This window comes from Hylobates moloch, unplaced genomic scaffold (genome assembly GCF_009828535.3).
Source record: "Hylobates moloch isolate HMO894 unplaced genomic scaffold, HMol_V3 SCAFFOLD_19, whole genome shotgun sequence".
NCBI classification, from domain to species: domain Eukaryota; kingdom Metazoa; phylum Chordata; class Mammalia; order Primates; family Hylobatidae; genus Hylobates; species Hylobates moloch.
Genome location: NW_026652294.1, coordinates 54,324,915 through 54,352,706, shown reverse-complemented (window position 1 = coordinate 54,352,706; position 27,792 = coordinate 54,324,915).

Below are 27,792 nucleotides of genomic sequence, written 5' to 3'. Positions count from 1 at the left end.
TTTTTTTTTTATTATACTTTAGGTTTTAGGGTACATGTGCACAATGTGCAGGTTTGTTACATACGTATCCATGTGCCATGTTGATTTCCTGCACCCATTAGCTCGTCATTTAGCATTAGGTATATCTCCTAATGCTGTCCCCGCCCCCCCCACCCCCCACCCCACAAGAGTACCCGGAATGTGATGTTCCCCTTCCTGTGTCCATGAGTTCTCATTGTTCAATTCCCACCTATGAGTGAGAACATGCGGTGTTTGGTTTTTTGTCCTTGCGATAGTTTACTGAGAATGATGTTTTCCAGTTTCATCCATGTCCCTACAAAGGACACGAACTCATCATTTTTTATGGCTGCATAGTATTCCATGGTGTATATGTGCCACATTTTCTTAATCCAGTCTATTGTTGTTGGACATTTGGGTTGGTTCCAAGTCTTTGCTATTGTGAATAGTGCCGCAATAAACATATGTGTGCCTGTGTCTTTATAGCAGCATGATTTATACTCCTTTGGGTATATACCCAGTAATGGGATGGCTGGGTAAAAGGGCTAATATCCAGAATCTACAATGAACTCAAACAAATTTACAAGAAAAAAACAAACAACCCCATCAAAAAGTGGGCAAAGGACATGACCAGACACTTCTCAAAAGAAGACATTTATGCAGGCAGAAAACACATGAAGAAATGCTCATCATCACTGGCCATCAGAGAAATGCAAATCAAAACCACAGTGAGATACCATCTCACACCAGTTAGAATGGCCATCATTAAAAAATCAGGAAACAACAGGTGCTGGAGAGGATGTGGAGAAATAGGAACACTTTTACACTGTTGGTGGGACTGTAAACTAGTTCAACCATTGTGGAAGTCAGTGTGGTGATTCCTCAGGGATCTAGAACTAGAAATTTACCCTTTTCTTGATACGAGAATCAGATTTTGTTCCTTGAAGAGAATCTCACATCTGTTTTAGAGAGATGTGCTTACTTTTCAGATTACCAACAAGAGATCTACTCTATCTTCTTGCTGGTGGAAAACTGGGAGTTGGAGTGTTCACCTTCTTGCCCATTGGCACCACCACATTTCATCTCTTCCATCTCTAGAGCCAGACACAGCTCATAAGGGTTTGAATTGTGAGCCTCATTGGAGTTTACCCTTAAAGAGGGTTAGGATGTTGGACTAAGAGACTAAGAAGATAAGGATGCATGTAGCGAAGAAAATGAAAAGGGCTGGGCATCGTGGCTCATGCATGTAATCCCAGCACTTTGGGAGGCTCAGGTGGGTGGTTCACTTGAGGTCAGGAGTTTGAGACCAGCCTGGCAAATATGATGAAACTCTGTGTCTATTCAAAATACAGCAGTTAGCCAAGTGTGGTGGCACACACCTGTAGTCCCAGCTACTCGGGAGGTTGAGGCAGCAGTGAGCTGAGATCATGCTACTGCACTCCATCCTGGGTGACAGAGCAAGACTGTGTCTCAAAAAAAAGAATAAAGAGAAAAGGAAACAGAGAGTCCCTATAGAGGACACCTTTCTTTTCAAGATCTAAGTGTAGAAGGGCCCTCACTTATGTGATTCAGCAGGTTATGTTAAATACAAAACTTCCTCCCAGGATGGACTACAATTCTGAGCACTCAGCCAAGAAACTCTTATCCATCCATGGTGCTCTTGTGTGTTTTATCTGGGAGAAATTGCCAAACAATGGGTCCCAGGAGGACAAACTATTCTCTTCAGTCCTCTTATAGATACTCGAGCAGAGATAGGATTGTTGTGGGTTGGCTTGTGCACCACCCCACAACCCCAAAATAAGTATGTTGAGGTTCTAGCCCCCGGAACATGTGAATATGACCTTACTTGCAAATGGGATCTTTGCACATGTAATAAAGATAAGATCATACTGGATTAGGGTGGGCCCTGAATCTGATAACTGATGTTTTTATAAGAAGGCCATATAAATACACAGAGACACAAAGACACCCAGAGGAGAACACCAAGTGAAGATGGAGAAAGATTTTAGTGATGCATCCACAAGCCAAGGACCACCCAGGATTGCTGGTGACTATCAGAAGCTAGGAGAGAGGCATGGAACGGATTCTCCCTTAGAGCCTCTGAGAGGAATCAACCCTGTTGACAGTTTGATTCCAGACTTCTAGCCTCTATAATCTGAGAGAATAAATTTCTGTTGTTTCAAGGTACTCAGTTTGTGGTACTTTGCCATGACATCCCTAGGAAACTATGACAAAGACCAAAGGGGTTTTAAGCCCGCAATATGGATGTTTATCTGAGAGGTACAGAGAACTATGAACTGTAAAAATAGGATATAAAATCCTTAAGCATGAGAGAAAATGCAATTCCTGATTGTACTCCATGGGCTAAAAATCAACAACCTTCAAGGTAGAAAATGAAGCCTCAGTACATTAAAATGTTTAGATTGACATTAGCTGAGTATTTCCTGTCTGATGTACTGCCAGATGTATCAGTATTTATAAACTGAAAGACAGAGGGCTGGATATGGTTCATAAATGCAGCTACTCTTGAAATAACACACAATACTATTGGGCCAGAAATTCTGCAACAATTGGCAGAAGCTTGGTGTCGGTCTGTACACTCCTGAGTGTAGATCATATGCAATTTCCAGCTATCCTGGGTCCCCAGTGGATGGATATGCCCTTAGACTTGATTCACCCTCTTTTGCGTTACGAGACTCTTCTAGGTAAGTTTTGATAACCAGTAAACATGAATCTCATTTAATTTATTTTACTTTTTAAAACAACCCTGGAAGCAAGTATTATATTTTCTGTTATTTGTGAGGAAATTCAGAGGTCAAAAGACTAAGTAGCACAGCAGAGATGGCAGAAACTGAAAAGAAAGGGCAGAATTTTTAAGCATGGAGAGGACAAGGAAGGACATTCTGAGCAGAGGGGACAATGTTCAAGTAAAGTTACAGAGGAGAGAATTGACTGTCTTTGTGGAGGCCCCAGCTGTAGCAAAGAGAATCTGTTGGGAAGTGAATCTTGAACTAAAATGTGGAAGACTTTGAATACTATGTGAAGAATTTGGACTGCAGTTGTGGGCAATGAGAAGCCAGAATTCTATGTGGCACTTGTATGTATGTATGTTTGTATGTATTTGTGAATGTGCATTCAATTGTGTGATATGAAAGAGGGAAAAGAGTGGACTGAGACAAAGATTAGAATTTCACTTTAAGGATTACTTTTGCAGCCATATATAGAATAGCTTGAGAAAAATACAATTTATGAGGCTTTCAAAGCATGAGAAAAGAGGAAAGAATGATTTTTTCTCAGCAATTGCTTACTGGAGCAGTTAGAGAGAGAGAGTCTACATGAATGACTGGTTTTATTTATGTGTGTGTGTGTGTGTGTATGTGTAATAGACACAGTAATGAAACAAACAGATTATTTTGTAAATTTGGTGGATAAAAGCAGCTGAGTTATACAAGTGTTAAACTGGGTTTTGAAAAAATTCCACCTGTAATGTATAGGTTTCCAATCTAGTCTATCTCTTTTAATTTTGATAAGTCACCTGCCAAGGGACTTTTCCAGACACTGTTGCTTACCATTAGCTTTTGTTTGGCCTTAGTAGTAAAGCATTAACCAAAAATATGGAAGCATATTTTGAGAAGAACTAGTCTCCCCTTAATGTGATCTCAGTGAGGTGGTGTGTTTATTAATCCATTTTCATACTGCTATAGAAAACTGCCCAAGACAGGGTAATTTGTAAGGGAAAGAGGTTTAATTGACTCAGTTCAGCATGGCTGGGGAGGCCTCAGGAAACTTATACTCATGGTGGAAGGTGAAGGGGAAGCAAGGTACCTTCTTCACAAGGTGGCAGGAAGAAGAAGTGCTGAGCAAAGGGGAAGAGCCCCTTGTAAAACCATCAGATCTTGTGAGAACTCAATCACTATCACAAGAACAGCATGGGGGAAATCACCCCTATGATTCAATTATCTCCACCTGGTCTCTCCCTTGACCCATGAGAATTATGGGGATTACAATTCAGATGAGATTTGGGTGGGGAAACAAAGCCTAATCATATAAGTGTGTTAATTCAATGGGCACTTACCTTCTACCAGTCCCACTAATCACTTTGACAAAATATGGCAAGATAATTTTTGAGGTGTATTCAAAACTAGTATTGTAGTTTTGCTTAGCATTCTGCTGTAGAGTACTAGGAAAATAACAAGGAATTGAAATTATGTGTATTAATTTTTTATAAAAAATAAATTTTTGTTTTATTTTATTTATATTTTCCCAGCTTTACTGAGGTATTGACAGCTAAATATTGTATTTATTTAAAGTGCACAACATCATGTTTTGATATATGTAAACATTGTGAAGTGATTACCTCAATCAAGCTAATTAACATATCTATTGCCTCACATGTTATCTTTTGTCTTTTTAATAATAGCCAATCTAACAGGTGTGAGGTGATATCTCATTGTGGTTTTAATTTGCATTTCCTTGGTGATTAATGATGTTGAGCAGCTTTTTATATACCTTTGCCATTTGTATGTCTTTAGAAAAAGTCTATTGAGGTTCTTTTCTTATTTTTAAATATTATTTTCCAATTTGGATGCCCATTTTGTTGTTGTTGACCAATTTCTCTGGCTAGGATTTCTAGTACTGTGTTGAATACAAGTGGTGAGAGTTGACCTCTTTGTCTTATTTTTGATTTTAGAGAAAAAAAAAATCAATCCTTCACCAGTGAGTTCAATTGTTAGCTATATACCTGACATACAGGGTACTAATGATGTTAAGGTACATTCTTCCTACTGTTAACTTATTGGGAGTTTTTACTTTGAAAGGATGTTGTAGTATGTCAAATTCTTTTTCATCCTCTGTTGAGATGGTCATATGTTTTTGTCTTTCATTGTGTTAATGTGGTGTTTCACATTTATTGATTTACATATATTAAACCATCCTTGCATGATAAACATGGATGAAAAAATCCTGAAGGAAATACTAGCAAACGGAATTCGGCAGCACATTAAAAGTATTGTATATCATAATCAAGTCAAATTTATTCCTTCATGTGATTTAATATTTTTTTTATATATTTTAGGGTTTTGATATTAGATGCATATATATTTATACTTGCTATAACCTCTTGACACATTAACCCCTTTATTATCGTATAATCTTTTTTTGTCTCTTGTGGCAATTTTTTTACTTAAAGTGTATATTGTCTGATATCAGAATAGCCCCTCCTGCTCTTCTTCAGTTTTCATTTGAATTGCATGTCTTTTTCCAACCCTTCACTTATATTCTATGTGTGTCCTTAAAGCTAAAGTGAATCTCTTCTAGGAAGCATATTTTTGGATCATATTTTTTAATGTATTCAACAACTCCATATTTTCTGATTGTAGAATTTAATCCACTTACATTTAAAATAATTCTTGGTAGGTAAGGAGTTACTCTTGCTGTTTTTAAAATTGTTTCATGACTGTTTTGTAGTACTTTTTTTGCTTTCTTCCTCTCTTGCTGTTCAATTTTGTAATTTGACCATTTTTTTGTGGTGGTGTGCTTTGATTCGTTTCTCTTTATATTGTGCATATTTTTATAGGTTTTTAACTTTTGGTTACCATGGGGTTTACATGGAACATTTAAAAAATTAGAACAATCAGTTTTAAGCTGATATCTTGATTTTGCTTGTATATAAAAACTCTTTATTTTTACTTTTTCCCCCTGCCCAATTTATGTCATTGATATCACAACTTACAACTTTTTATATTCTGGATCTATTGACAAATTATTGTAGTTATAGTTATGTTTACTACTTTTGTCTTTCAACTTTTATAGTATAGTTAAAATTAATTTATGCACCATTATTACAGTAGTAGAGTATTCTGTATTTGATTATATACTTACATTTTTGTGAGTTTTATATTTCATATCTGTTCATGCTGCCTATTCATGTCTTTTTATTTCAGGTTAAAGAACTTCTTTTAGCATGTTTTGCAGGGCAGGTTTAGTGGTGTCAGTCCATTCAGGCTGTTGTAACAAGACTACCATAAACCAGGTGACTTATAAATCACAGAATTTTATTTCTTATAGATTTAGAAGTGAGGAAGCCCAAGATCAAGGTGACAGCACATTTGGCATTTAGTGAGGTCTTGCTTTCCACTTCACTGAAGGCATCTTCTTGCTATGTTCTTACTTGGTAGAAGGGGCAAACAAGCTCCCTTGGGCCTTTTTTATTAGTATAAAAGAACAAATGTCATCCTTCAGGGCTCTGATCTCATGACCTAATTGCTTCCCAAAGTCCCTAATTTTTAATAACACCCCATTGGAGATTAGTTTTCAACATACAAATTTTCGAGCCATATGAACATTAGACCATAGCAAGTGGTGATGAACGTCAATGAAGTACTTCATTGTTTGTCGGGAAGCATTTATCTTTTCTTTATTTCTGAAGGACAGCTCTGCCTTGTATAGTACTCTTAGTTGGTAGTTTTTCTCCTGTAGGACTTTGAATGTATCATTGCTCTCTGCCTACAGAGTTTCTGCTGGGAAATTCACTGAGATCTCAGGAAGGTCTCACTTGTATGTAATGAGTCACTTTTCTGTTGCTGCTTTCAAAATTCCTTAAATTTTTTTTTTGACTTTTGGCAATTTAAGTATAATATGTCTCACTGTAGATCTCTTTAAATTCAACCTATTTGAGGTCCACTTGGCTTCATGAATGTGGATATCTATTTTGCTCCCCAGATTTGGAAATTTTTAGCCATTATTCTCTTAAATAAGCTTTCTCCTTATTTCCCTTTCTCTTCTCCTTCTGAGACTCCGAAGATGTGTATATGGGTTGCTTGATGGAGTCACATGAGTCCCTTAGACTTTCTTCACTAGTTTTTATTCTTTTTTCTTCTCTGACTGGATAATTCCAAATGACCTGTCTTCACAATCACTGATTTTCTCATATGGGTGATCAAGACTGCTATTGAATTCCTCTAGTAAATTTTTCAGTGCAAGTTTTGTATTCTTTGGTTATGGTATATCTGGTTAGTTTTTTTTTTTAATCATTTCTACATGTTTTTGCACCCATTTTGTTCACATATTGTTTTCCTGGTTTCACATAGTTTTACGTCTCTGTTCTCTTGTAACTCACTAAGCTTTTTAAAGATGATTAATTGGAATTCTTAGGAAATTCATGGATATCCATCTCTTTTGGGTTGTTTATTGGAAATTTGTCTTAATTTTTGATTATGTTGTATTTTATAGGTTTTTCATGTTCTTTGCATGTTTGCTTTGTTGTTTGCACATTTGACAAAGCAGCTACCTCTCCCAGTCTTTATGAACTGGTCTTGACTGTGAGAGACCTTCACTTTTCTGGAGTACTTTATATGAGTCATGATGGAGACTAACTCCTTGAGGAGTACACTGTTAAGGCTGGGGACAGGGTCCCTTCCACGAACTTTCCCCACTCCTGGAGGAAAAGCCTTAGTACCAATCTCACAGAGAAGTGCTAGGTATAAAAGGATGTCCATCCCTTTTCTTTGTTCCTAGTTATCCCAGGGGATCAAGCTCTGTTGGCTATTTTGTGATCAATATGAGGCAAGATAGTAACTGGCTCTATAGAGGGTGCTCTGAAATGTTGGGACTAAGCCCCCTTCACTTTGTTCCTTTCCTCCTGGAGGAAAAAAACTCAGTTTTGGACCTATTCTAATTCTTACAGTGCAGCTCCAGCTATAAGGAAATGCTTTCCTCTTTATTTGTTCCAAGCTGTCCCAGATTATCAAGCTTTGCCAGTTGTTCAATACTTGATATGAAGTGAGCTAGAAACTAGCCCCATGGAGTGTGCTTTGAGATACCAGGAGGACAGTTGTGCAGGTGCACATTCTAATTCCACTTTCCCCATGTGGGAAAAATCATGAGCTGAGGCAATATTCTTGGCACTGAGATAAGCCAGTTTAGGGGAGGGTTGATGCAGGTAAAATGAAATTGTTCTTCTTATCTATAAATGTGACTGTTTTCCAATTATGTTCCTCTGAGGTACTTCTACTTACCTGGATTCTGAATTGGACTTCAAGGTGTTTGTTACCAATCTCATTGTTATATTGGTATTTCTGTAGAGGAAGAAGAGTTAGGGCTTTCTACTCTGCCATCTTGCTGATGTCATTCACCCACACATTTTATTTCAGAACAGTTTTAGACTTACAGAAAAATTGTAAGAATAGTACAGATAGTACTTAGGTGCCCCTATTATTGACATCTCATATTCCTATGGTACATTTGCTACAATTGATGAACCAATGTTAATATACTATTATTAAATAAAGTCTATTATTCAGATATTCTTAGTTTTTATTGCATGTCCTTTTTCTGTTCCAGGATTCCTTCTGGGAGAACGCATTATATTTAGTCATCATGTTTCCTTATACTCCTCTTGATTGTGACAGTTTCTCAGAACTTTCTTATTTCTGATGACCTTGACAGTTTTGAAGAGTACTGGTAAAATATAGAATGTCTCTCAACTGGGGTTTTTCTAATAGTTAGACTAGGGTTATGTGTTTTGAGGAGGAAGATCACGAAGGTAAAGTGTCATTCTCATTGCATCTATTTATAGTAATATTCTAAAAAGCTCATTGCTTTTGTTCTCTTCATTGCATGCCATTTTTATGTTTTTTTTTATTGCTTCAAAACAAAGGTATTTATGCAATTACTAAAACTCTGAAGGTTTTTTTTGCTGCTTCACAGTGTGGATGAATAGTTGATAAATACTTTGAGTGAAGCCTGACTGGTGTCCTACTGAAACACACGTGGAATCCCTGGCAAAGAATGGCCTCTATGATTTTTTGAAATCTTAAGAAGTTAGGGGTCTAAAAGCTGCCTTTTCAAAGCTACAAGCAGTTTGGAGCTTTCAGCACTGAAGTCTGCAATTGATCCTGAGTGGAAAGTACCATAAGCCAATATCTCCATTTCAGAGGTTGAGCTATGAAGTTGAGAGAGCAAATGTGGTATTTATGAGATTAATTCTCAGGATTCTTTCTTTTTTTTTTTTTTTGGTGGAGAGGAAATAAAAGGCTTGTTGGCTTTTTATGTATTTAGAGTGCACTCTTCCATATGCAAACCATGACTTGTCCAAATAGAGTTATGGATGATTTTCATTTGTCCCAAATTAGTGGAAGATGAGTACAGATAATGAGTATGTCATTCTTAGTGGAAGATGACGAGAACTGAAGGTTCAACTCACTCATGCTGCAGAGAAAACTATAGTAAAGGAATTGGACTATCAATGGGCTACATACAGATTATAATAGTGAATAATAAATATTTTAGAGCAGAGTGATGATGGACTATGGTTTGGATATTATGATTCTGAAGGCATAAACTACACCTATAACTAAGTAATGGGTTGGTAGAAGGTGAATAGTATATTTATCTTTAATCATGCATTTATGAGAAGTCAGATTCCTCATATCCTATGCTCCAAACTCAGGATTCCATTAAAGGCTAATAAAAGAGTTTGAGTATTGCCAGCCAGGATTCCTGTCTTTAGCAGTCATTCCTGATGCTCACTAGTGACCATTGGCTGGCGCAATGAGAAAGGGTAGCTCTTGAATGGTGTTGAGGTCAAACGGTGTGTTAAGAAATTCCTCCTCTCTTTGTGTATTTTGAAGACTTGGTTTCTGAGATTAAATGTAACCAAAACACTGTTAGTGGTTGTGCATTAGTTGGTTTCAATATGAGAAACACAAGAGGTAGGCAGGATGACTCTCACTAAAGGAATCAGAGGACTGTGAACTGCTACATATAACATACAGATCTCTAAGTTATTCTTGACCTATACTTTTTTTTTTTTTTTTGACGGAGTCTTGCTCTGTTGCCCATGCTGGAGTGCAGTGGCAATCTTGGCTCACTGCAACCTCTGCCTCCTGAGTTCAAGCAATTCTCCCCCCTCAGCCTCCCGTGTAGTTGGGACTACAGGCACATGCCACCATGCCAGGCTAAGTTTTTGTATTTTAGTAGAGACAGAGTTTCACCGTGTTGCCCAGGCTGGTGTCGAACTCCTGAGCTCAGGCAATCCGCCCACCTTGGCCTCCCAAAATGTTAGGATTACAGGCGTGAGCCACTGCACCCAGCCAAGCTGTACTTTATTTTTTTTAAAGCTTCAAATCTTCAATATTTCATTAAGAGCTACAGTTTGGTTTCAGTCATTCTGAGGAAAATTAAGGAAGGGGCTTGGCCCATACCTGGTAAAAGAATGGAAGGAACCAATTTTTAACCATTTGGACCAGTGATTCTCAATGGGAGTGTTTTTTGTCCCCCAGGAAACATCTGGAAAGGTATAAGAGATATTTCTGGTTGTCACAATTTGGGATGGGAGAAATAAAGGACTACCAGTATCAGGGGGATAGAGGCCTGGTATCAGGTGGATAAAGGCCTGGAATATTGCTAAACATTCTACAGTGCAAAGACAGCCTGTCACAATACAGAGTTATCTGGTCCAAAATGTCAATAGTGCTGAGGTTGAAGAACTCAACATTTTATATGTTTTCAGGGGATTCCTATGTGGGCTTGGTAAAGTTTGAAGTCAATTGTCATTTATATATTTAAAGGGATATATTTTATCATTAGTCTGTAAATTCCAGTTGCAAAGTAGAGGCCCTGCACATTTGTGCACATACACACACACCGGAAATAAACTCTCTTGCAATTGTCTTCTCTATCATTGACAGGGCAATGACCTATGAAAATTATGTTATGTCTAATATTCCCTCATTGTTATGTGCAAAACACCCAGCAAAGCTCAAGTTAAGGTTGTGGTCACAAAGAAAAGAGCTATCATTCCTTTATGGTGTTGTCTGAAGTTAATGATTTGCTTTGTTTTGAAGCTTACTTTTAAAAAATTACTTATCAAGTTATATCTTTATATTGCATTAAGCCTGGATGGTTTGTGTTATTATTATACATGTTCAATTTTAGTGATTGACTGCAGAATACAATGACGCCATCTCAGGGTCTTCTATAAATTGGCAATAAATATTCTTGAAACAGTTTTGGAATTAGAGAAAAAAACATTCTCTAGAATAAGACCTTCTAATGAAACTCATTCTTCCACCTTGATCAACAGCAGAGGTAAGGTTTTTCTTTATATGAATGGTTACTGGAATTGTAGATGTTAGTCTAGTGCTATTAATTATTTGATCAGTTTTACCTATCAATAAGTCTATTCATTTTATGGTCTAATTTTAAATGTATTAGAATAGAAATGCAACCTTATGTTCTGCTTCAAGTTATGTGATGATAGTAACAGCAACATTAGGGAAGTCATCTTGTAATTATTTAGAAATAAAAAAGAAATTTTAGAACCAATACAGATCTCTCTTTTTTCTTCTCCCTGGCCTGAGATAGCATTTTCAGAAAAAAATAGCCCCAAATGCTACGACTGTTAAAGTAGTTTGGTAGGCCATATTGTGACTCTCCTGGTGGTAAAGAAGCTGCTGTCATGTGACAGGTCTCCCACGGATAACCATTACCTCCTGTCAATGAGAAATGTGAAGATTAAAAACAGTGTCACCAAACACCGACATCATCCTGTATTTTTTATTTAAGAGCTGCTGAAAGATTTCCTGCTGTCTGACCAAATATGTGAACAGCTGTCTCCTGACCATAATCTGTCACTTGCAGCGCATTTCAGACTGCCCATTTAAGAGCAACATAACATCCTTGGGACCTTCAAGCTAGTCAAAGGGGCAGAAGAACTTAAAAGGAAGCACAAAGCTAGCCAAAACTATGAGTCGTCCAAAGACCATTAAGTGGTTTGTGAGTATTAAGTATGATAGGTGAAGGCAAATACTTGAGACATTCAAACTTTTTTCTAGTCATGGGTTATAAATCCTGAGATTGGAGTTTGTCATTGGGAATGTAAACTCATGAGTGACTAAAGGGAATTATGTGATTGCTTTGTATTCAATTTTCAAAAACAGTGTCATAGATATGCTTGCTTATTTATCTGTCTAAGAACCTATCATATCTTTAAGACATTTGTAAATAAAAAAGGGAATGATTGTTTCATTCTTTTCTTATGACCCCAAATTAATCCTACTCTCCTCGATCAATCAGCGATCAGAATGCCAGTTTGGCTGATATCCCTATAATAGAAAGTCTCATTTGAATTGATTGATCAGCTGGATAACTTAGATAAAATGCAGTCTGCTTTTATTCATCTTCCTGTTTAATAATGAGCTGTCTGGAACTTCCACTTCTTTGATATATGTCGTATTCTAATAAAAAACAATCAGCTGCAGAATTTGCTCAATTCTGTGCTCTGGATTCCCTGATAACACCTAAGTTTTCTTGCTTCTTATTATGCTGTTAAACTACTCTCTATTGAATCAAGAAGGATATAAGATCTTCTTACAGAGAAATTTTCCAAAATGTTGAGATTTCATTCACAGCCAAAATAGGAGTAACCTTCTTTGTCTGCTTTCCCAAAGTCAACCTAGAAAATTACCATCTACCTGGCACCCAAAATGAGACTGGAAGGGTAGATAAGAGCTCATTTATGAAAGGCCTTGTTTTGCCAAGATACAATGCTTGGATCCTGTTCTATGTGACAGGGAGCCGGAAGAAAGTTTTAAGAGGGGAGTGATATAATTCATTTCTTGTTGGAGTAAAACATTATACTGATAAAACCAGAAAACAGCTATCTGAAATAATCAATTAAGGATTCCTCAGTGGTTGAAAATACATTGTATCTGGAATCCCATCCCCCAATTTGTCAGCAGAATGAATATATTACCATTTAAACCATATTATACACTTTCTTCCATCAATAAATAATATTTGAATACAGAACAGAAAAATACATGGGATGACAAATCTTATTGAGGTCTTGTATTAAGTAAACAAAGTAACTTTTCATCTTTCACTTTATTCTACATCTATTTAGTTCACTCTCACTGATGGAAAAAAATCTGCTTTTTAGTAGGGTGTTAAGGAATATGGAAAGGATGAGTGAGAAATAAAAAATTTGATATGATAAAGGAAGAAGTAAAGACTCTTATAGATCCATATTACATATATGTTTATGGCTTACAATGAAGAGCTCTGAGACAATTAAAGTACCTGAACATTTGAATATCTTAATATTTTTCCATATTTATCTTGCCCCTCCAACAAGATTGTAGGATTCTTAGAGGCAAGGCCATGTTCTTGTATATGTTTATCCCTCACTGTGTGTAGCATTGTGCGTGATACACAGAAGATATTCTGTGATTACTTGGCGATTGACAAATTCTTCTTCATTTGTGATTATTTTTAGCACTAACCGTGAACTAGATGCTATGGAGGACTGAAAATGATATACAATATAACCACTGCCTCTTAGGTGTTAAACTTCTCCCAAATGGAGTAGAACTGAGAGAGGCATATGTACTTTAAGGTCACATAGCATAGTAGTAATATCTGTCTCTCTTTTCTCTATAAAGAAAATATGAGAAATATTCACAGTAGCAAATATTTTTGAGAGATCATTGTGAATCTAGTGAAATTTTATTCATGCCACACGCAGTGCATGCTTACATTTCTCATTTAAAAATACAGCACATCAGTGTGCCCACTTAATATTTGAGGAAAGAATTTATAATAATATACGCCCCAAATTGGAAATTCTGTAAGAATTTGATTATCTTCAAAATAAATGGGATGGATTTTTTATGTTGGTATGTTGCCATTATACCTTTTTCCTCTACCAAGTCAACTCAATTCATTGAAATATCCCAAGGGAACAGTTGGAAAGAAGCTTCTAGGGGACTGGATGCAATTTTTCTGAAACAGAAGGTTCCACATTTACCATCCAGCAAGAAAAGTCAAGAACTCTTTGGGCAACTGCTCTCTTTGCTGTTGATGCAAGCTAAGACCTGCTTTGTTGAATAAATCTTGGGAGGATTTCAGATCCTTTTTCAAACTATGCTGGAATTTTTGCTTCCTTTTCTAATTATATTGGATTGTGTAATGATAACTTTTAAATGAATCATTATAATTCAGGGACATGTCCTACAAATTTAATAATGGTCACCACGAACAGCAGTATGCAATAAGGTTTCCTCAGCAGGGACATATTCTTTCTGAAAGGGAAATTTAATTATCTAGCTTGACTACTGTGTAATTCAAACCCTAGCTATTGCAGCTCTTTTATACTACACAATGGTCTTAGTGGCAGACAGAAGAGCGATGGTTACCACCCCATAGGCAAACTCAGAAAGCTGAACTGCCCAGTGCTTTGCTTTTGCTAAATTTTTGAATTAATATACAGCTCTTTAGGCAATCCTCCCTCATAAACCATGTATGATAGAAGAAAGCCATGGGGATTTTAATTATGTGTTAATTGTATGCCATTTTCTTTTTCTTGCATTTCATCTTCCGTCTTTTGGTAAAGTGAGGGAGTCAGAAATCGAAAATATTATGGAGTCAAACAACTCTTCATGAAGGGAAACACAGGATGACTACAAAAACTCCCTACCAATCTCCCTGAAGCAATTACAAAAGTACTTTGGGTGCCTAGAAAAAAGTACTATATAAATCCATGGTTGTTGTTATTACCGTGGAGGTATACTGTAGGGTAGTTAGCCTGCTGAAAGGGTAGTGATTCCATGGAAGATGATGGGATGGAAGTAGGAAGGTTGGGAAAAATATTACTGGAATAATAGGGAGTGTCCAGTAGATTTATTTTAAGATATACTATTTTCGTTGACCTTCCTCAGTTGATGATAACAGGAATAGAATGAAGACCTTAAGATGGGTTTGCCCAATCAATTGGAAACTAGTTAGCCTGGCTTTTTGAAATCCTTAGTTGCTATAGTAAAGGATGTGCATGAGTCTGTTATTTTTCTACACATGTAGTACTGAATAGTAGAAAAAGCAATAAACCCAAAGTTGAAAGATGTGGATTCTAGAACTGCTACTCAGATCCTGCTACTTCCAAGTTGTGTGGCTTTAGCTCTGGTAGATAATATATAAAATGGGGAGATGAAAAGGTAGTTTCTGCCTACCTTTCTAGGTCCTTACTGAGATGTCATGTTGATTCTATGAGATATTAAATTTGAGAATAATTTCTTATACATAAAGATCTAAGAATATGTGACAATATTGTTATTAACTAAGGAGAAAATAGTGCTTAGTGTAAAATTAATGCCTTGCAACTCTCAATCCCTGTAGAATGCATACATATTCTGTGCTTTTTTGCTGAGAAGGGGAAAGAGTGCTAATTTATTTACCTTGGCATTTTCTTGTGCACAAATGTCACCCTTCTCCATCCAAAAAATATGCTTGCTGGCATTTCTTGTAAATTGCTTCTTATTCTAGCTGCTGAAGTGAGACCAAAGGACATATATATATATATATATATACACATATATATATGTAAGTTTAGACTATTTTTGATATTTCTAGTGTTATATAATCATTGTACTTTTCTGTATAAAGTAGGTGACAAAGCAGGAAGTAGTTTAACACTCTTGGCCCCAGGATCTGAGAAAGCTGCTTCCTAAGCCTTTTGCTTGAGACAATCTTCATGGCCAATCTGCAATGTTAATCTGATTGTGCCCTTTCCTGCTTAAAACCTTTCATTAGAAATCATCACCTTTAGAGAAAAAAATCGCATTATTTACATTGCATGCTGCTCACAATTAGAATCTTCACCTACTAGGCTTACCTCCTGCTTTTTACATCTTAGGCTTCATTAATCATTTTTTATAGTTCTCTAAGAAAGTGTTGCCATTTCATTTATGCCTTAGCACATGCTCTTTTCTTTGCTGGATGCACTCTTGCTGCTTTGCCCTCATGGAAAATACTTGTTTTTTTAAGGGAAAGTTCAAGAGTCGCCTACTCTATGAAGTACACCTACTCTATGAAGTATACCTACTCTGTGATGAACTCCACTGTGCTACTCCCAGGCAGAGAGGTTATCTGTCTCTTCTCTACTACAAAAAACCTCATACATGCTTCTGTGATAGCACTATTACTTTGGTCGGGTTGACGAATTTCCTAAGTCTGAGGGTGCAACTAGGAGCAGGTCTTTTCCTTTAATTGAAGAGAAAAAGAACAGAGACTCAAACCATGAGAGCAAAACAGCAAGCTACTTCCACCTCCTATCTCCCTACATGCAGAGGAAAGGAAGGGTACGTGCTGATATTGAACAGAATGCTATTCAGGCAAGACAGGGACAGCTCTTCTATTAGCATATTCTTGCAGGTACAACAGCAATAGCAATGATATAACTGTGTGTCACACTATGTTAAGTTGCTGTAGGGAGAGGGCTCTTTCCTCTCTGGGACTGAGTATAATTGTTACTCTTATTGGAATCAGAGAAGGATTTCAGAGATGGGACACATGTGCGTGTAGGTAAATCAGGGATTCTGTTAATATATATCTATATCTCTCTATATATATCTATATCTATAATCTATCATCTATCATCTATCTATCTAAACTTCTTATGAGTGAAGCATATCATTTGTGCCTAAATTCAAATTATTTTACTCTAATTCAATAATTTTTATTTCATTAATGTGTACACTCAGTAGGCTTCAATTATTATGGATTAGGGGACCATCTGGTGAACAGAGGAAAAAATCCCCTTAAAGTAACATTTTCTGATCTTGAAGGGGAATTTTCCCAGAAACAGCTACCAATAAAATGGCATATCTTCATTTCCAGCTGGACTGAATGTACCCTTTAGTCTAGTTCTTAAACTGCATTTTCGTGTAGTGCCACCCCTGATGACAATGCTAATTTTCTGGTCAAGGATGTTTCATTTGATTCAAGAGTTGGGTTTCTTTCAAATCCCAGAGGACTATGGAATACTTGTGGGAAATCATTTTAATGTATCGAAAGTCTTGCACTTCACTGTTGTGAAGAAGGCCAGGTTTGAGCAGGGTTAAATATTCTGCAATCTAGTTGAATCATCTCAAAACTGAAGCACTCTGAGAGAATGCAGACTCCTTTTCTGACCTCTCAGCTTTTATATTTCATCCTGGCAACAAAGAGTTTTACTGTGAATGAATACGTAGTTACACGCCTCCTGAGTTTCTGTAGTAAAACTGAAGAAGTGAGTGTATCCAATTGTTTAAAATAATGATGGATTTCTACATTAAGCAATGACAAGCCCCAAATGGTTTCATTTTCATGTGAATTATTCAGGTTAAATCTTTCAATTTCACCTCCTAGAGAAGGTACACTGGAAAAAGCCCTCCCATAATTTAACCTTGAGAGCCGAGAGCAATTTAAGTTTCCCTTCGGCAACCAGTTACCTCTCTGGTTGAAAACAATATAGCTGTCTGTTGCTGCTTCACAGAGGTATATGACTTTGTACAAAGGATTCCTCTAATTGACTCAAACCCTGATTAAATGACCCTTAGCCCAGTAGTGCATACTAAAGACCACGCATGTTGGCAAGAGAAGATAATGACTATGCCTTAGGCCTTTTCTTCTCTGTAAGCATACTTTTCAAGTAATCTTATCTGTTTTCATAATTTTAATTACCACCCAATGAAGATGACTCCCAGATAACATTGGCACCTAGGTGTCTCTCTAGTGTCAGACTCTTAATATCTATTTTCTTGATATTTCCACCTGGCTATACTACTGGAACCCAATCTTAATGTGTCCGAAACTATACTCACCATCTTCCCATAATCGTCTTCCAGTGAGCTCTCTCTGTTGGGTTTCTTTCTTCCATCAGTAAATGGGACCAGCAGCCAGCTACTTGCCTAGCCAGTCGTGAAGAGAAATCATCCTTCTTCCAAATATTCCATACCGTTATCAATTCCCTCCCAGCCTAACTCTTACTTTGCCTGAATTCGTCATTATTTTTTCCATCCCTTTGCCCTAGTTTTTTCAGCAACCCCTGCATAGAAGGTGCTCAGTTAATAAATGAGTCCAAATATTTTTCCATTATTAGAGGCTTTAAGCTAATTGCTAATTTGCAAGTATTGGGTTTTCTTTTCTTTCGCATTTTTCCCCAAGGCTTGGTATTGGTCATAGGTCCTAACTTGGGTGCCTTTCTAAAGTGGTCTTACTCTAGTTCATGATTCTTGGATTTACTGGGAAAATAGACTGCCCTCCTAACTAAATTCTACAGTTTTTTTGCAGGGCCTTTAAAAAAGTCAATCATGTGATCAACGCTATCACCTCTAAACTTGATTTTTTTTTTTTTTTGGTAATAAAGTTGCGTTTTCATTTTTTGGCAAATATAGGCATTTAAGTTCATCTTTTATTTTTCACAATTAATGCTCTGAATTGTGTAACAGAAGAATATAGCAAATAGTGGTTTTGTAGTTTTGTGTGGCAGTAAACCGTATCCTGTCTTGATCTTTGCCCCAGTTAACCTCTTTTCTATTAATATGTATCACCTAGTCTTTAAATAGACAGGCTTTCTAATCCCCAGATGGCAAAAAAGAACCCACTTATCTCACATAATTATGTACCTACTACTTTTGTAACAACAGAATTGATTCTCTGATAGAATGATTGTATACGGTGACCACGTTTAGCTTCAGGTCCAGACTTCTACCAAGAGCAAGAAAAGTTTTCTGTTGTTCATTGAACCAAGTGGAGAATTGGTTATGAGAGTAAAGTATCTTATTTTTGCTTTCCAGTCTACAAAGGACAGTTTTTCATTCAAGGCAAAAGAAAATGATCAATGCTAAGGGAAACAAATCCACGCTAAGTTAAGTTCAAATTAAGCTCTAATGCAGCATTTTATCAGCTCATATGTCTGTTAGCTTTAAAGTGATGCAAGAATACGAAGTTCTAAATTGTCCTTGGTAATGTGCTAATATACCTACTGTTCTATTCCTAGTATTTTTGATTTTTAAAACTGCATATTCTCATTAACTCGTAGAATCCCAGATCTATTTTCCTCATTTTACATTCTAAAGAGCAAAATTTATTAAAATGTCATATTAGTAATATTTGTTAAGTACTATCCATAAAAAGAGTACTTTCTAGAAATTTGAAATTCTTAATGTATATTATCTATATTTACCTTCTCTACTTTTTCTTGCAGTGATTTTTGGTATAATTTCAAGCTCTTTTGAGTTTTTCTACAACCTCATCAATAACAATACAATTTTTAACCCAATCTTTCCATACCCATTCTCAGATTAAGCTAGTATTTTTATTACTACTCATTACTATTTTTATAGTAAAACAACCTTAAGGACTATTTCAAATAAATAGCAACCTAACATAAATTTGAAGTGTCAAAACTGTGCTCTTGAAATGAAGCCTGACTATTTGCAGTTACAAAGAGGTTACTGCAAAAGTTGCTAGTAATCAACAAAGAAGTAAATTTATACAGTTGTTACTCCCAGACATAAGTGTTTCTTCTGTTCTTTTCTGGGCATGTTTGCAAATGCCAAATTATTCTCAGTCTTTATCATTTATATCATCAAGAATATTCAGAATGCCTTATTTCACATCTCACACACACACACATACACACACACACAAAAGATACATTTTTGGGTAAACAAAATGAACATACGTTGATGATTCATGTTGGCATAAGTAAATATTGGATAGATTTAGGTGGAAATATATGTCTTTCTAATTCAAATAGCTAAAAATAGTTTAAATGTTTTAAAAATTGAAGATTGTATTTAAAAAGATAGTGACCATATATTTATTTATTTATTTTTTATTATACTTTAAGTTTTATGGTACATGTGCACAATGTGCAGGTTAGACTGGATTAAGAAAATGTGGCACATATACACCATGGAATACTATGCAGCCATAAAAAATGATGAGTTCATGTCCTTTGTAGGAACAAGGATGAAGCTGGAAACCATCATTCTCAGAAAACTATCGCAAGGACAAAAAACCAAACACTGCGTGTTCTCACTCATAGGTGGGAATTGAACAATGAGAACACATGGACACAGGAAGGGGAACATCACACACCGGGGCCTGTTTTGGGGTGGGGGGAGTAGGAGGGATAGCATTTGGAGATATACCTAATGTTAAATGATGAGTTACTGGGTGCAGCACACCAACATGGCAGTGACCATATATTTAAAAAACTACATTCAGCAGAAATACTGCACAAAAGTTCTTTCATTGCTTTGTGGCATTCATGGCTTCAAAATGTCAATGTCAGGAGGATTTGCTTCTGTTAGGAAGAGGTTTCTAGAATCCCTCAAAATTCACTTCTGCAATATAGCTTTGATTTGGGAGCAAAATTTCAGAAAGAGAATGCCATTTCTTTGAAAATTAGAAGTGCACTTATGCTTCAATTAATGTTAACAGGATGAGGGGGCGGGTGGTCTACAGAAGATAAAGTTTTTTAGGTCAGGCAGATGCTCCCTAAAAAGTTATTACAGGCGGGGCACAGTGGCTCACGCCTGTAATCCCAGCACTTTGGGAGGCCGAGGTGGGTGGATCATGAGGTCAGGAGATCGAGACTATCCTGGCTAACACAGTGAAACCCCCGTCTCTACTAAAAAATACAAAAAATTAGCCGGATGTGGTGGCGGACACTTGTAGTCCCAGCTACTCTGGAGGCTGAGGCAGGAGAATGGCGTGAACCCAGGAGGCGGAGCTTGCAGTAAGGCGAGATTGCACCACTGCACTCCAGCCTGGGGCCGCAGAGCAAGACTCCGTCTCAAAAAAAAAAAAAAATTATTACAGATGTCTATAGCACTACAAAGCTTTATATATATGAGGTGGTCAATACATATTTGTTGTATATGAAAGAGCTAAATAAAGCAAAACAAAATAAAGACATATGGAGTGCTTTGGACAAGCCGCTTAACTGCTCTGGTTCTCAGTGTTATCATGCATAAAAGGGAGATAATAATACGGTCTCTGACTTAAAATGGTTCCCTTTAGATTTGTTGACTTTATGATGGTGTCAAAGTGATATGCCTTCAGTAGAAAGAGTACTTTAAGTATCCATACAACCACTTTGTTTTTCACTTTTAGTGCAGTGGTCTTATGTTCTAAGACCCTCAGTGGATGCCTGAAACTGTGGATAGTACCACAGCCTATACATACTATTTGTTTTTTTTTTTCCAGAGACAGAGTCTTGCTCTGTCATCCAGGCTGGAGTGCAGTGGTGCAATCTCTGCTCACTGCAACCTCCAACTCTAGGGTTCAAGCAATTCTTCTGCCTCAGCCTCCCAAGTGGCTGGGACTACAGGCACATGACACCACACCTGGCTAATTTTTTTATTTTTAGTAGAGACAGGATTTCGCCATGTTGGCCAGGCTGGTTTCAAACTCCTGACCTCAGATGATCCACCTGCCTCAGCCTCCCAAAGTGCTGGGATTACAGGCATGAACCACCAAGCCTGGTCACTGTGTGTGTTTTTTTTTTTTTTTTTTTTTGTTTGTTTTTTTTAATCTGACAACTGAGATGTCTACTAAGTAACTAATGAGCAGGTAGTGTATACAGCATGGATGTACTGAACTCTAAGGGATTATTCACATCTTGAGGGGAACTGAGCAGCACAGTTTGAAATTTGATCATGCTCAGAACAGTGTGCAATTTAAACTTATAAATTGTTTATTTCTGGAATTTTCCATTTAATATGTGTGGAATGTGGTTAACAATGGGTACCTGAAATCATGGAAGGGGAAATCATAGATAAGGGGGGAATATTATATAGTATTTCATAAATTACATGAGCTGTACAACACTTTATTATAAAATAAGCCTTGTGTTAGATGATTTTGTCCAACTGTAGGCTAAGGTAAGTACTCTGAGAACGTTTAAGCTAGGTTAGGCTGAACTGATGTTCAGCAGGTTGGGTGTATTAAACAAATTTTTGAATCATGATATTTTCGGTTTATGATGGGTTTATTGAATCATAACTCCATTGTAAGTCAAGGAACAGCTATAGGACTTATCTTAGAAGACTATTGTGAGGATTATATTGGACAATGCAGGCAATATAACTTTGTACCGTGCCAAGGATATAGTAAATGCTCAATAAACATTAATTGTTATGATGATTTTCCTTATAACGAAGGCAATAATTTTATAAATTTCATTAGTGCTTCATAGTATAATGGGGAAATAATATTTTATTGAATAGTTCAGTGCTTGTTAGCAAAGATTTTCTTTAGAGATAAGACCAGAAAAATTTCCTTTGCTTTTACAGATTTCTCTAGGATTTTAGTTAATATTGGTTGCCAAAATGGCAACTTTGAGTGCTAATATATTAAGAGTGTAATTGGATTATTTGTAACTCAAAGGATAAATGCTTGAGGGGATGGATACTGCATTCTCCATGACGTGCTTATTTCACATTGCATGCATGTATCAAAACAGCTCATGTGCCCCTAAAATATATACATGTACTATGCACCCACAAAAATTTAAAACTTAATTTTAAAATTTAAAAAATAGCTACTACTTTGTAGCCATATCATTAGTATGTGAAGAAGCTACATTGTTGGATGGATTTCACTTAAAACTGCCTTGAAACTCATGTATATATTACCCATGGTGATGCATCCTTAAATTTCCTGAATAATTTCTCTCATGGACTTTAACCCACCTCACCTTTCTAAACAACTGGGAATATATCAGATAAAATGAGCATACTACACGAGATTCTAAACTTATTATAATTGAGTTTATGTTGCACATGACAAACATGAAATCAATCTTTTCATAGGCAACTCCAAATTCTCTGCCTTCAAATTGTCAGTATGTTGAGTCCCTTCAACTCAACCATGTATTTGGAAGGTCAGGACTATGTCATTAGCCAGCGCTTGAATCTCAGCTAGGATGCTTATTTCTTATCTTTCAAGAACTTATATCTCATATTGTCTATGATGGTTTCAAAAGTAAAATTATAATCCAAGTATAAGAATCTGACAAACTTTTCTTGTTGGCTAAGAAACTGGAAAAATAAAAATAATGTGGTATATTTTCCATAGTTAATTTTTATAAAAATTTGAGATGTCTTATCTCATTTCTGATGTTTAAATATCCATTATAAAATAAATAGTGGTGATTGTGGATAATAGTAATTATCGTGTACCAGCAAAATAAAAAGTTGATTACCCCATGTGTGTCCACTAACATTTTGTTTACTTAGCTAGCTAGAGAATAAGTTCTAATCCCCCTTAGGATTACGCTTTTCATTCAGCTCTCTAATGACCATCTCTTTCTATGGTATAATTTTCTGTTATAGCTATGCTACATTTATATTCCTGTATTACTTGAATTTTATTAAATTCTCTTTTTCAATAAATGTATATTGAGTGTGCATTCTCTCTCTCTATAGACCCTATATATAGAGACCACATATAATATAATATATATATATAAATATAGACCTTATATAGACAGACCATATATAGAGACCATATATGTAGACCATATCTACACAGACACACATACACACAGACACACACACACATTTTATGTATATAAAGATAGGGAGACAGAATGTAAATAGCATGCCACTAGTGTAATGACTGGGTGTTTGATTACTGAGCAACACGACGTCTAGTTTGACATAGTTTTCCAGTTGAACCCTTTCCACGATTACCTTTTTAATTCTATTCTATTTTCTGCTACTCTGTTCAAGTAAAACACAGAAATTAGTTTGCCAATATATAGTTGAAAGGTATTTAGAAAGCTCAGAAACAAATATCACCATCAGAATTCCAACAGTGTATTTTATATTCACCCGGAAAGAAAACATAAGCAAAGAAAAAAGAATATCCAAATTAGAAACGCTGCAGAAGTATAATGAGTACTGAGTATAATCCTCCAGAAGTACTATGGAGTTTGAGTTATTTTTCTTAAGAGGAATGAAGCCCACACATCATTGAGTTCCAGATTTTGGGGAAAAGTTCTAGCCCACTGCTTTTTGGCACTTGAATCGGCTTAAAGGGAATTGTCTGCTGTGCTTGATGGTTTGGCCGATTCCAGAAGCTGCTGGATGTTCTGGGCTCAATGGAGTAGAACATCATAGGCTAAAACTGATTCATGATCCACTTAGTGGAGAAGGAAAAAGTTTTTACCTGGGGGAGTTATCATTTCCTCTAACATTGTGTCCTGGGGTGTGGCTTGAAATAATTTCACAAAGCATTCCCAAGTGGAAACATTTTTCTCATGTTTCCAGGATAGTGGGTGATGTCTTTGTGTGAAAAGCTAGTGCCACAGATAAACTGTTAAGTTTTAGTTTATCATAATAACTTCGTTCTTTGTTTTCTGTTAACCCTTATTTAAAATGCTCTGAAATATGGCTTGTAAGTCCGGAAAAATCTCTCCCTTTTCTCCAAGTTATTGAACTAAAAGTGAATTTAAGAAGTCTACAAAAATGCCTTTGATGGCCCGGCGCGGTGGCTCACACCGGTAATCCTAGCACTTGGGGAGGCCGAGGCAGGCGGACTGCCTGAGCTCAGGAGTCCGAGACCAGCCTGGGCAACATGGTGAAACCCCCGTCTCTGTTCAAATACAAAAGAAATTAGCCGTGTGTGGCGGCGTGCGCCTGTAGTCCCAGCTACTCAGGAGGCTGAGGCAGGAGAATTGCTTGAACTCGGGAGGCAGAGGTTGCAGTGAGCCGAGATCGCACCACTGCACTCTAGCACTCCAGCCTGGGCTACGGCGGGACTCCGTCCCTACAAAATAATAATAATAATAATATTAAATGCCTTTGACTTTTATAGAATAGAATATTTTGCAAAATGCTTTCACGTATGCTATCTTATTTGATAGGATGGAGGTCCCATGAAAGAGAACCAGCCAATGACATGGCTTCTAAATTACAGATGAGAAAACTGAGACCTTAAGAAGTGACTTGTCTTCATTGGCTTGGCTCTTCAGTGTATCAAGCTGAGCTCTCTGAGTCCACGTTTTAGACCCTTTCTGTGAGAATTCATTGCCTCTGACATTTATATTACTTCTTTCATCTAAAATATTTTTCTACCCCTATGTATTTTACCTACCCATCTTGACTTGATGATCAAATTGAAAATAATTATAAGGAAGGCAAACTTTCTTGTTTTCTACATATGTTGAAGCTTTCTTATAGGTTCATTTCTATAGATTGATTATATTTCACCTTTTAAATTTCTTTTCTGTGTTTAGAGAAAAATTGCAGCGTATGAAAGTCACTGAGAGATAATTATCTGCTTGTAATTGATGGTAACTGCTTGGAATTTTCCAGGGAGTATGTGGATTATGGCTGGTCATCACATTAAAATCTGTCTCATGGGGTTCCTTCATGCTATTTGAAAAACACTGTGAGAAATAGTAAGAAACTATTAAGAATTTCAATGTAAAATGACCCAAGTGGCTTACTGTAGATCCTGCCTGATATTTTTCATTTTTAATATGAAGACTGGGATTTGTGATTTAAATTTTATATAGTAAAAATCTTTCTGCTGAAAATATAAGCTTTATTTTGCCTATTCTTTATTGTTATGCCTTCCCCTTTTTTATTAGAGAGTTATAATAATTAGAATGCAAAGAATCTCTTTCTCCAGAAGAACTTTTTGATAAATACCAGCAATTTCATTGTTCTCTCCTTGTTCACAGTTGCATGATCACAAATTATCTTTTGTTTTCTAGTTAACGTATTTATACTTTGTGCGTTTTTTTCACCTCTCCACCCCAAAACCAACTCTCCATTTAGATCCTCATGGATATGGCTTTGATTTTGTTTCCTTAATAGTCAATGTGACAGAATTTTTTGAATTCTTGGTCTGCAAAGAATCAGAGTATACTAGTGAGGATGGTAAAATTAAAATTTATTAGACATACCATAGTGCAGTGAAATATAATACAGTATCAAGGAAGTAAATGAAATCCTCAGATACTCTGCATTTCTCTAGCTTAGAGATTCCATTTCTCCTTAGGCCGAATTTTTAAAATCAATTTTATTGTGAATATAATGGACATATGAAGAAATGCACAAAATAAATAATATTGGTATGTAAAGTACATTTATGTGACCACTCCCTAGGTGAAGAAATAGAACATTGCAGGAATCCCAGAAAATCTCTGCATTACCCATCCCAACTCTGCTGATTTTTATGTTATCCACATCCTAGCATTCCTTTAAACTTTACCTAACTTGTATAGTCTGTAGTAAATGCTGTCAGTCTTCTATTTTGCCTCTTCACATCTCCTTTACTAAATGCTGTGGGGTTTGCATGGCAAAAACTCACAGTTGCCCACTTATCTGGAGAATTGCCCTTGGCCAAATGGGTATCACTACCAGGCGTGTCATGCTTCCTCTCTCCCTGCAGCCTCAGTATTGACTGTAGCACAAAAGGCCAGTCTCTTAACTCAAGGTGGGATGAACTGTGTGATGCTCCAATGTTTCCCCTTGGAACTGAAACAAAGCTGTTTTCTAAATAAGACGTTACTCTTGCAGGCTTTATTGCCCTTCTCTTGATACCACTCCTCCAAGAAATTAATCGATTGAGCAAGAACCCATCTCAGGCTCTGATTCTAAGATTGTCAACATAGGAGACAGGGATTTGGGGAGCTACCTTAAAAATCTGTCCACCACACATCCTTAGCCAATTCAGACTAGTTTTGCCTATTGAACACATACTGAATTTTATATATTTGAGATCATACACTATGTGTTTATTTTGTCTGTTTTTTCTCCTCTCATTCTTTTTCATGTGCATACCCGATTTTCTAAATATCACTATTGTATTTTTAAGATTTGTCTGCATTGCTGCAAGTGGTTGCAATTTATTCATTTTTATTTCTGTGTAATAACAAACAATAAATTATTTTTTCATTCTATTTTTGGACATCTTGGTTTTGATTGTTTCCATTTGTTTTGCGATTGAAAACTATACTATTATGAAGATAATTGTGTCTTTATCCTGATGCACGTAACCTCGCTTTTGTATGAGGCAGTGCTTCTTAAAGTTTAGCAAGCATAAGAATCACTTGATGGGCTTGTTAAAACCTAGATTTCTGAGACCCAATTCTGGGGTTTCTGTCCCAGAATGTCTGTTATGGGATTTGCATTCTAACATCTTCTTAGGTGATACTGATGCTGCTGGTCTGGTGTCCTCACTTGGGAGAAACACTACTGTAGAGTACATTCCTAGTTGTGAAATTGTTAGCTCAAGCGTCTGCATATGTTCAGTTTAGTAGTTAATACCTACAATTTGCCAGAGTTATACCATATTGTGTATACCTACAGCAACATACAAAAATTCCTGTTGCTCCGTGTCGTGGCCAGCACTTATTTTCAAATTCCTAAATTTTAAATCTAGTAAAATTGTATTGATACGACAGTGATTTAAATTCATATCTCCATGATTATAAAAAGGCTGAGTATCCATTTTTTGGCTTGCTTTTTCACACCTAGTGGCATATTTTCAAAAAGAGTAATCCTTAATTTTAGTATATCCAAACTTCTGTCTTTCTTTCACATTATGAACCATGATCCACCTAAAATTGATTTCTGCATGTGTTATAAAATTGAGAATCAATTTCTTTTTGTTTATATGCATTACTTCATTGCCCCAACATCATTTATCGAGAAGTATTTTCTCTGTCATAGTCAGGTGCCATTTATATGTGAGGTCCTTTCTTGGTTCTTTAGTCTGATGATTTGTCTACTCTCTTTCTCTGCCATTCTATCCCACGATCTTAGTTAGTTCAGCTTCATTTTAATACTTACAGTAGTTAATATAGTAGTATATTTGTATTTCTGGTGAACTTAATATATGTTTTATTTAATATTACTGTACTTATGTTAGCTTTCTCTGGTGTTTACCTTATCTTTTATTTTGTATCATTTTACATCCAAGATTTATGTAAACTCCAGCTTCAAATGTGTA